The following is an 8,394-nucleotide window of genomic DNA, read 5'->3' as shown; positions in this document are numbered from 1 at the left end:
GCAGGAAGCAGAAGCCTCCCCCTTAAAAGACCCCAGCTCACAACCTGGGGCAGACATTTTCCCTGCCCGGAAGGGAATCTGTCCCATGTGTTCCTTTGCTAATAAACTCTGCTTTCTCCTGATCAACCCTATCATCATATGGCTACTTTTTAATCTATCACAATGTACTTAGGATTCAATATGCCTCTGATTAAATTATAGGAACAAACTATCTCACATGAGATTGTCAAGAAGTTCAGATATGCTTTTTGGCTATGCTAGAATCACTGTGTTAATAATAAGTTTTTTAAGTTCTTATTATAAGTACTGTTTCTGAAGTTCATTTTCTTCTAAGGAAGCAAAGATGTTGGTGGACGGTACAATTTGATGGTCTAGTTGGTCAGAGTTGGGTTCTCCCTTGGTGCTGGGCCGCCTTGAGCAAAAGGGCTATCATCAAATGACTGGACTGCCTTAGGCCAGCAGCAGCCATTTTGAATATTCCACAAGCACCTGGAGGAAACTGCAGGATGATCACAGCTACTTGCTGTGACTTCTGAAGATGGATTGTCAAACAATTTGCACCAGAATTTTTTCTCTCAGAAGCCCCAGTGAACTCCAGATAACCCTTCAACCACTTCACCCAGGCCAGGGGGAGAGCACTTCCTTTGACCTAGCATGGGACCAGTATCTGGTGCAGAAGGGAAAATTCTGTGGTTGGTGCACTGGCAGTTTGCTGTGAGTGATGCAAATGCCCCTACTGTGGTTGAACAAACAAGCTATCTTCCTTACTTATCAGGCAGCTGGGAGACTCTCTATGCTGCCTTCCCTGATATCAAAATGTTTGGCTCTGGTGTGGAGAGATGGCTCAGTGGTTAAGAACACTGGATGTTCTTGCAGAAGATCCGGGTTCAAATCCCAGCACCCACATGGCAGCTAACAACTGTCCATAACCCCAGTCCCAGGGGATCCGACAGCCTCTTCTGACCTCTGCGGGCATGGCACGACATGGGTGCGCTTATCTACATGCAGGCAATATACCTGTACACATAAAATAAAAATAAAAATTATTTTTAGAGAAAAGTTAAAAAAAAGTTTGGCTCAATAAAGGCTTCTCCCATGTAGTCTTTTATCACCTTTTTCTACACAGGGATGAGTTTATAACATGACAGGGACACAACAGCAGCAGAGACAGTAGGGCGGCAGCAGCAATTAACTGTGAATCGGCTGTCACAATGAACCGCAGAAGCCAAGCATTGGCTTTGACGGCTGAAGGGACCCAGAGCTGTGGAGTGTTCTCTCCAAAGTGGGAGAACCACGGGAACCATGCAGCTGTGACAAGGAGCAGAAGCAGAGCCACGGGCACCTCTGGGTCTGGTAAGTGGCAGAGGCAGATCTGGATGATCAGCAGACCAAGCCATAAAACCAGTGAGGTAGCAGGCTGCACTGACAATCGCAGATAAAACAGAGCCACAGGACCCATGGCCAACAGTGGCAGAAGTGGCTATAGTGATAAAGAAGGGCTAACGACCATGGCAGTGGCCACAGCAAGCTGTAACACTGGCTATGATCAAAGGCTGAGACATCCCGATACCTACATCCAGAAGCTGCAAGATGTAGAACTGTCAAGCACTGAGGAATTCTATCCTCCTAGGCCTAAGCAGGAGTACTACCACTTACCAGAGCTACAATCCTGGTACACTAGACTCACATCAGAGCTATAACACTTGTAGGGTCAAGAGTCATGCACTTAAGACCCGACAAGAGCTTCAACACCAGAGAGTGCAACCCACCTGTCTGCTGCTGCAGGAATAACTTACAATATGGACAGAATCCGGACTAATGGCTTTTAGCTAAGCTCACTGAGCCATGTGCTCTTGTGAGCTGGGCACTTTACTTTGATCCCTTGGGACTCCACTTTGCTCTCCACCCAAGATAGTGAATGAATGTGGGTGTGCTTGAGTTAGCACATCGAAGTACTGGAAGCAGTGTATCCTTATTTGTATCCTCATCGAAGACAGTGAGAATTAAGGAGAATGCTTGACATTGTGTATATGAGCTATTTTAGGCCTAGAGATCACAGGGCAAGATTCTCTGATAAGGGTGGACCCAAGCTTGCAGTTCCTCCAGTTGGTGCCCTAGATACTGTTAGAATGAAGGCATGAGAAAAGTCTGGCTTGGGACCACAATTCTGAGAGCTCTGAAGGAACAAATTCTGAGTTGCGGCCCACTCTTAAACTAACAGTAAGAGTCGGAGAGATTCTTTATTCAGGCACAACCGTAATTTGGTTTAGTGACATCACATACTGCCTCTGCTTGCTGCTGCCAAATGATGACGGGTGCAAAAGCTGCCAAAGGCCAGCGCTTGAAGAGCTTCACTTTGCCTACCCCTGATTTCCATTCAGGTAGAGCAAAAGCACCTGACCAGCTGATTGGTAACACCTTGGTTCTCCTAAGAAAGCTGTCATTGCCTTCTTTTCTGGGTCGGGGTCAGATGTGACACAAGGTGCCTTGGGTTCTTCGGTTAGAAACACAATGGGTTTCCTCATGTTTATTCTGAGTTATCTCTGGGTTTCCATGCCTTGTGGGTCCTCTTGAATTCTATGCTCCTGGGGGGCTACAATCTAGGCCAATGGAGTGACATTGAACAGAGGACAACATACAATGGCATCTTTTCTATTACTAAAGCCTCTACTGCCCTATTGGAGAGCTTTAGTTGTACAATACAAGTTCAAAGATGAGGTTATTAAGAATTTCACAGCAGAATATTTAACCAAGTGCTGGGCCACAACACACATCACATGAATGCCCATGAAGCCAGTTCTGTTCTGGTGAATGGACTGGGATAAATTTGTGAGCGCTCCATCATCACACGAGCACATAACTAAGTATAAACACTAACTCTTCTTTCCACGCCTATCCTCCTGCCCTCAAGGAAAGAGTTTTTAATTTGGGTTGATGGACTAGGGGTGGACTCTAGGGAAAAAACTTTGATTTGCTTTGTGATGTCTGCTGCCCACAAATAGCTCAGAAATATGAAGCTGTTATTTCACTTTGGGAAAAAGTTAGGCAAGTCACCAGGCCTCAATTTCCACTATTTTCTTGAGCTGATACATGGTCTCTGTCTTCAGTGATGTCTAAGCATAAACTCAAAGCTCTCTAGGATATTGTAGACCAAGAGGCAGTCCAATAGAGCAAAATAATGTGAGCTGCACACATAAGCCAATGCATAGCTTAGGATTTCTGTTAGTTATATGGAAACAGGTCAGACTAATCAATACATTCTCCTTGAACTAATGTGCCTAAAGTATTACTATTTTAGCCTATAATTAGCCTAAAAATTATTGAGATAGTTTTTATCATTTTCTTCATTCTCCAGTTTAGAAACCTGGTAAATAACCTATACTTAGCCACCTTAGGGCCTGCCTCATTTCATGCGCTCAGTGGTCCCTGCGGTTAGTAGCTACTGGGTTGGACAGCACACTTGTAGATTTCACTACTGGATGAGGAAGTCCAGCAGACAAAGACTTCTAATCTCTTTCAGACAAAAGATTATTTCATCTTATCTGTGTGGACAAGGTTTTACTGTTTGTGTGGTTCTGTGTTCATTTGAAGAACTAAGTGTTCATTTCATTGGGAATATATTCAGTTTCTGTTTGACTTTCTAGTCTAAAATATTTATATAGAAGCCACCAGGGGACAATGCTGGTACCAATTATCATTCTCAGCAGCCCCTGTCAAAAAGAAAGAAAGAAACCCATCATTCACTTATCCCATTATGCCTACTTAGGAGATAATCTGATGCAGAAGTCAGGAAGCCTGGTTTCTTATTTTAGCAGTCATGAGCTTGTACTATTTGAGACTTAATTTCTTGGCCTCTGTTTTTCCATGTGTCAAATTCCTGCCTGGTAACATATGCACACATACATATATATAATCAATTAAAAAGCATATATACATATTATATACATATATAATTTTATGTATCAAGGGAAGTAAAAAAATGTAAGCATAAATTATCACATGTCATTCATATGGTCTGCAGATCTCCTACTATAAATAACATTATCAGATGACCTTTCATTAAAAATCTTGGGAGGCCTGGCATGCTGACACATGCCTTTAATCCCAGCACTCCAGAGGCAGAAACAGGTGGATCTTTGTGAGATCAAGGTCAGCCTGGTCTACAAAGCAAGTTCCAGACCTGATGGGGCTACAGGGAGACTGTTTCAAAAAACAAAATAACTCCAAAATCTTGGGAGAAGACTCATCAGGCAAAGGTGCCTGCCACCACACTTGACAACCTGAATTAGATCCTCAGGACCCACATAGTGGAAGGAGAAAATGGAGCATACATACATATATGTATGACACCACACATACATATGTACTTTTAAAAATTGAGGTGGATGATTCTCTGAGGACAGCACTCAAGTTTGTCCTCTGGCGCATGCACGCACGCACGCACGCACGCACGCACACACACACACACACACACGTTAAGAAGAAAATCTTTCAGTATTCATTTCTTCCACTAATCAACATGTACCTAATGAACTGCCTGCCAGTATTTTTTTTTAACACATCTATTTGGCTGCTCTGTTGCTAACAAACAGAGATGAAGGTGTTCAAAATAAGCTTCATCTATGAGGGAAAGAAAACAAAATCCATCATGTTCTTCCTCATCTCCTTGAAATGGTTAAGTTTCCAAAAGTTTTTATATGAAAGATGGCAATCCATTTTTAAGGAGAACTTCTCTCCCTAGATACACTGATTTGATTTTTTAATCATGAGCCAGAAATACTTGATACCTTTGTCTTCCTTTCCAGTAGGTGCCCTTGAGGGAAAGCACTTTAACTCATCAGTCTAAATTTACATCCTCCCACTGCTATGAGTTTATATATGTTGGTATAAAGTGGAGATGAGGTCATCTAGAGTCATATGCTCTAGTGTTGCTTGTTCAAAGAGAAACATTCAAGGTGCACATTCTCTAATGCAAACAACTTGCCCTTGCTTGGTGTAGCCTCTGTCTTATATGGAGGAGGGGAATTACAGAATGCAGCTAGCAACTTCAAATGCCTTTATAAATGTGAAATGCCCTCCAGAGTCTAGTGTGCTTGAACACTTGGTCCCCAGCTGATGGTGTTGTTTGGGAAGGTTGTGGAACCTAGCCTCACTGGGGAAGTAAAGTTTTATAGCCCAGCTGCTTCCGGTTTACTTTCTGCTTCCTGACTGCAGAGGGAATGTGACCAGTTGCTTCTTGTACCTGTTGCCAAGCTTTCCCTGCTAGGATGGACTGGACCCCTCAACCTGTAACTCAAAACAAACCCTTCTTCCTTTAAGTTGCTTCGATGTCACAGCAATGAGAAAAGTAATCAATACAGCCCCTAAGATTATATAAATAGCTAACATATAGACAAATATATTCCTAGGGTAAAGACTGAAGTTTTCAAAATGCATGTTGAAATCTTAGCTCCAAGTCCTCAGAATTTGATCTTGAATCGAAAATATGATGATTACAGATGCAATAAGTTTAGATGGGGGGTCATAACATACTGCGTCTGATGTCCTCATAAGAGGGTAAAAGACAGGAGAGACACTAAAGGAGAGCCCCCATGATGACAGTGGGAAGAACTGGAGCTAGGAATGTTGGTGATTTCTGGCCACCACCAGATGCTAGTCAGAGGCAAAGAGGGATTCCATTCAAGTATCAAGGAGCATGGCCCCAGCAACACCTTGAGATTAGATTTGTACCTTTAGAACCACGAGATACTGAATTTCTCCCTTTACTACTCAGTTTACCACACTTTGTTACAACACTCTAGGGCATTAATATCTAGGGTCTGAGCAGGTTATGTGGAAGTGGTTAAAACAAGAAATTACAGGGGCTAGAGCAGTGGCTTGGTGGTTAAGAACACTTGCTGTTCTTCTGGGTTCGAACACCTACATACATGCAGGCAAAACACTTATATACACAAAAAAAATAAAATTACAAAAAGAAAGCATTCACAAGGATGGAATGAAGACAAAGATTAAAACGGGAGGGGGACCATTCTTCTGGATTTGATCTACATGTAGACACATGGAGTTGCTGTCTGTTTAGAAAATCCCCCATTGTTAAAATTTCACCATTAGGACCAGATGGTCAATAATCCTGGAGAGGCAGAAATGAAGTTTTCATGAAGATGTGTAAGGAAGATTCATTTACTGGTCTCCTTTGACAAGGGGAGGAGGCATGTGCTCTGCGCTACTACTGGAGTTTAAGTAAGAAAGACCAAGAATCTTGGAAAGGCCCACAAGATAACTCAGGAATCATGGAGATGCAGTGATCACTAGTCTGTCAATTCAGTGAATACAGGAATGGGATCTTTCTTATTAGTTTTTTCATAGCCACACTTCTTTTTATTAGCATATATTAACTGTATAAAATAACAGGTTTTGTTATGCTATTTTTGTATGTGTATAGTGTACATTGATCATATTCATTGTTTTTTTCAGTGATAGGAATCAAACCCAGGGCTTTGATCATGCTAGGCATGTTACACCCCTGGCCCTTGTCCATTCTTAATACCTCCTAGCATCTGCCCAAATGCCTTCCCCCTATGAACACACAACAGGATCTGATGCTTAACAAGCTAATGAAAATCCACTTCAACTTTCCAGGTCCAGTAAATAAGGCCTCTCTTTGGAAAGCCTCTCCCATACTCCTGTCCCTTCTCCCTTTGAGTTCTGTCTCTAAATGTCCGTTTCATGTCACTGACCCAGGGGTCTAGTATATGGGTGTCTTCTGTGGGTCTCCCCCTTTCAAGTTTCTGTAGGCATGAAATTATGCCCTTAGCATCTACTTTTTCTTAGTTATCTATTCCCAAAGTCCAACGTTACATTTTCAAAGAACAAGCAAAAATCAAGCTCCCTTAGTTGAGTTCTAGGACCTCAGCCTAGGGCGAACTTAAACCTCTGTTCGCATTCATCATAATTACCTCTGCTGCACAGGGTTGTTGAGAAAACATACTTGAAGTACATGGCTCAGGGCCTGGAATGCAGCTAGCAAGTGTTAGCATTATTTCATTATAATTTAATAACAAACTGACTGATAAAAACCTGTCTGCCATTTAGGAAGCTAATGGCTGCTTCAAGTTTGGCCCAGGAGCTGATTTTCACCTGATTTGCAGTGAACCAATCTCAGCTCCACTGCTACTTTTCCTGAGGTTTCTAGTTCTCAGAAAAGTGCCAGTCTAGCAGAATCCTGGGACATGGATGTGCATTACAGTGAAGCCAGTTCAGGGCTTGAATTTGGGAGAAAAGTAGTAGCAGGCTGCAGGAAAGTCCTCCCAGATAAACCTTGCTTCCTTTAGTTTTGCTTAAAACTGCTAAGAAACTGTTTAGTATTATCTTGAGTTCCAAGTTCAACAAGAAAAAAACTGTAAGGTGCCACTACTGTGCTGAATTTATAACAAAACTTTTCCTCGTCCAGTCTTCATCTTTAAATGCTTCTGTGAAGTTCTGTTAGTCCCGTCTACTGTGACGGGTGTACAACGGAAAGGTCAAAGGCTGAGGTAGGTGTATCTTTTTACACAAAGACAAAGGATTCAATCCCAGGAGAGGCAGACATTCAGGACAGGAGGTCCTCACACAGTCGAGCGCTTTTCTTTCTGGTTTACCTCCTTCAGCACACTGTTGCTGCACAGGGAAGGATTTCTTCCTTTATTAAGGTGGAATCATTTTCTACTTTCTTTATCTACCCATCCTGTGGGGCTGCCTTTTATAAATGGACATAATCTGGACTAATGACTTTTAACTAAATGCAGCAAAACCACATGCCCTTGGGTCTTGTGACCTTGGCGCCTTTTCTCCTGAACTCGTTTCCTAGGCAACAATATGGTACTCCATCCTAAAAAATGAATAAATATGGGTATGCTTGAGAATTACTGAATCAAAGTGATGAAAGGCAGTGCCCCATCTCCATTGGACACATGGAGATTGGAAAGGACACGTGACCTTGAATGAATGGGATATTCTAGTAGAGATGAAAAGGCAGGATGGTTTGTTAACATTAAGGTGGAGCCAAACCTGTACTGCCCCCATGAAACTGGAGAAACCATTTTGAATAAAAAATGTGGGTGTGGCCTGATGAGGGGACACCAAGTTCTGGAAACAGGGTTCTAGAGAGTTCTATCAGCACAGGTTCAGGGAACAAGGCAGTTCCATCAGCACAGCTTCACAAGACAGACAGTTCCAAGAGCTATCCAGGGGAATGGGTGTCCTCCGAGGGCAGTTTGCGATAGTATTTCTCTCTAGTTCTCAGTGATTTGAATGTGACTATGCCTTCCAAAAAGTGGGTTTTCCAGATGACTATTTTGGTGTATTACTGTTGATTCACTTTGAATCATATATATATACATACATGAAGATCATATA

The sequence above is a fragment of the Nannospalax galili genome, unplaced genomic scaffold (assembly GCF_000622305.1).
Source record: "Nannospalax galili isolate Female #2095 unplaced genomic scaffold, S.galili_v1.0 scaffold291, whole genome shotgun sequence".
In the NCBI taxonomy this organism is placed as follows: Eukaryota; Metazoa; Chordata; class Mammalia; order Rodentia; family Spalacidae; genus Nannospalax; species Nannospalax galili.
Note: the sequence above shows the minus strand (reverse complement) of the source record.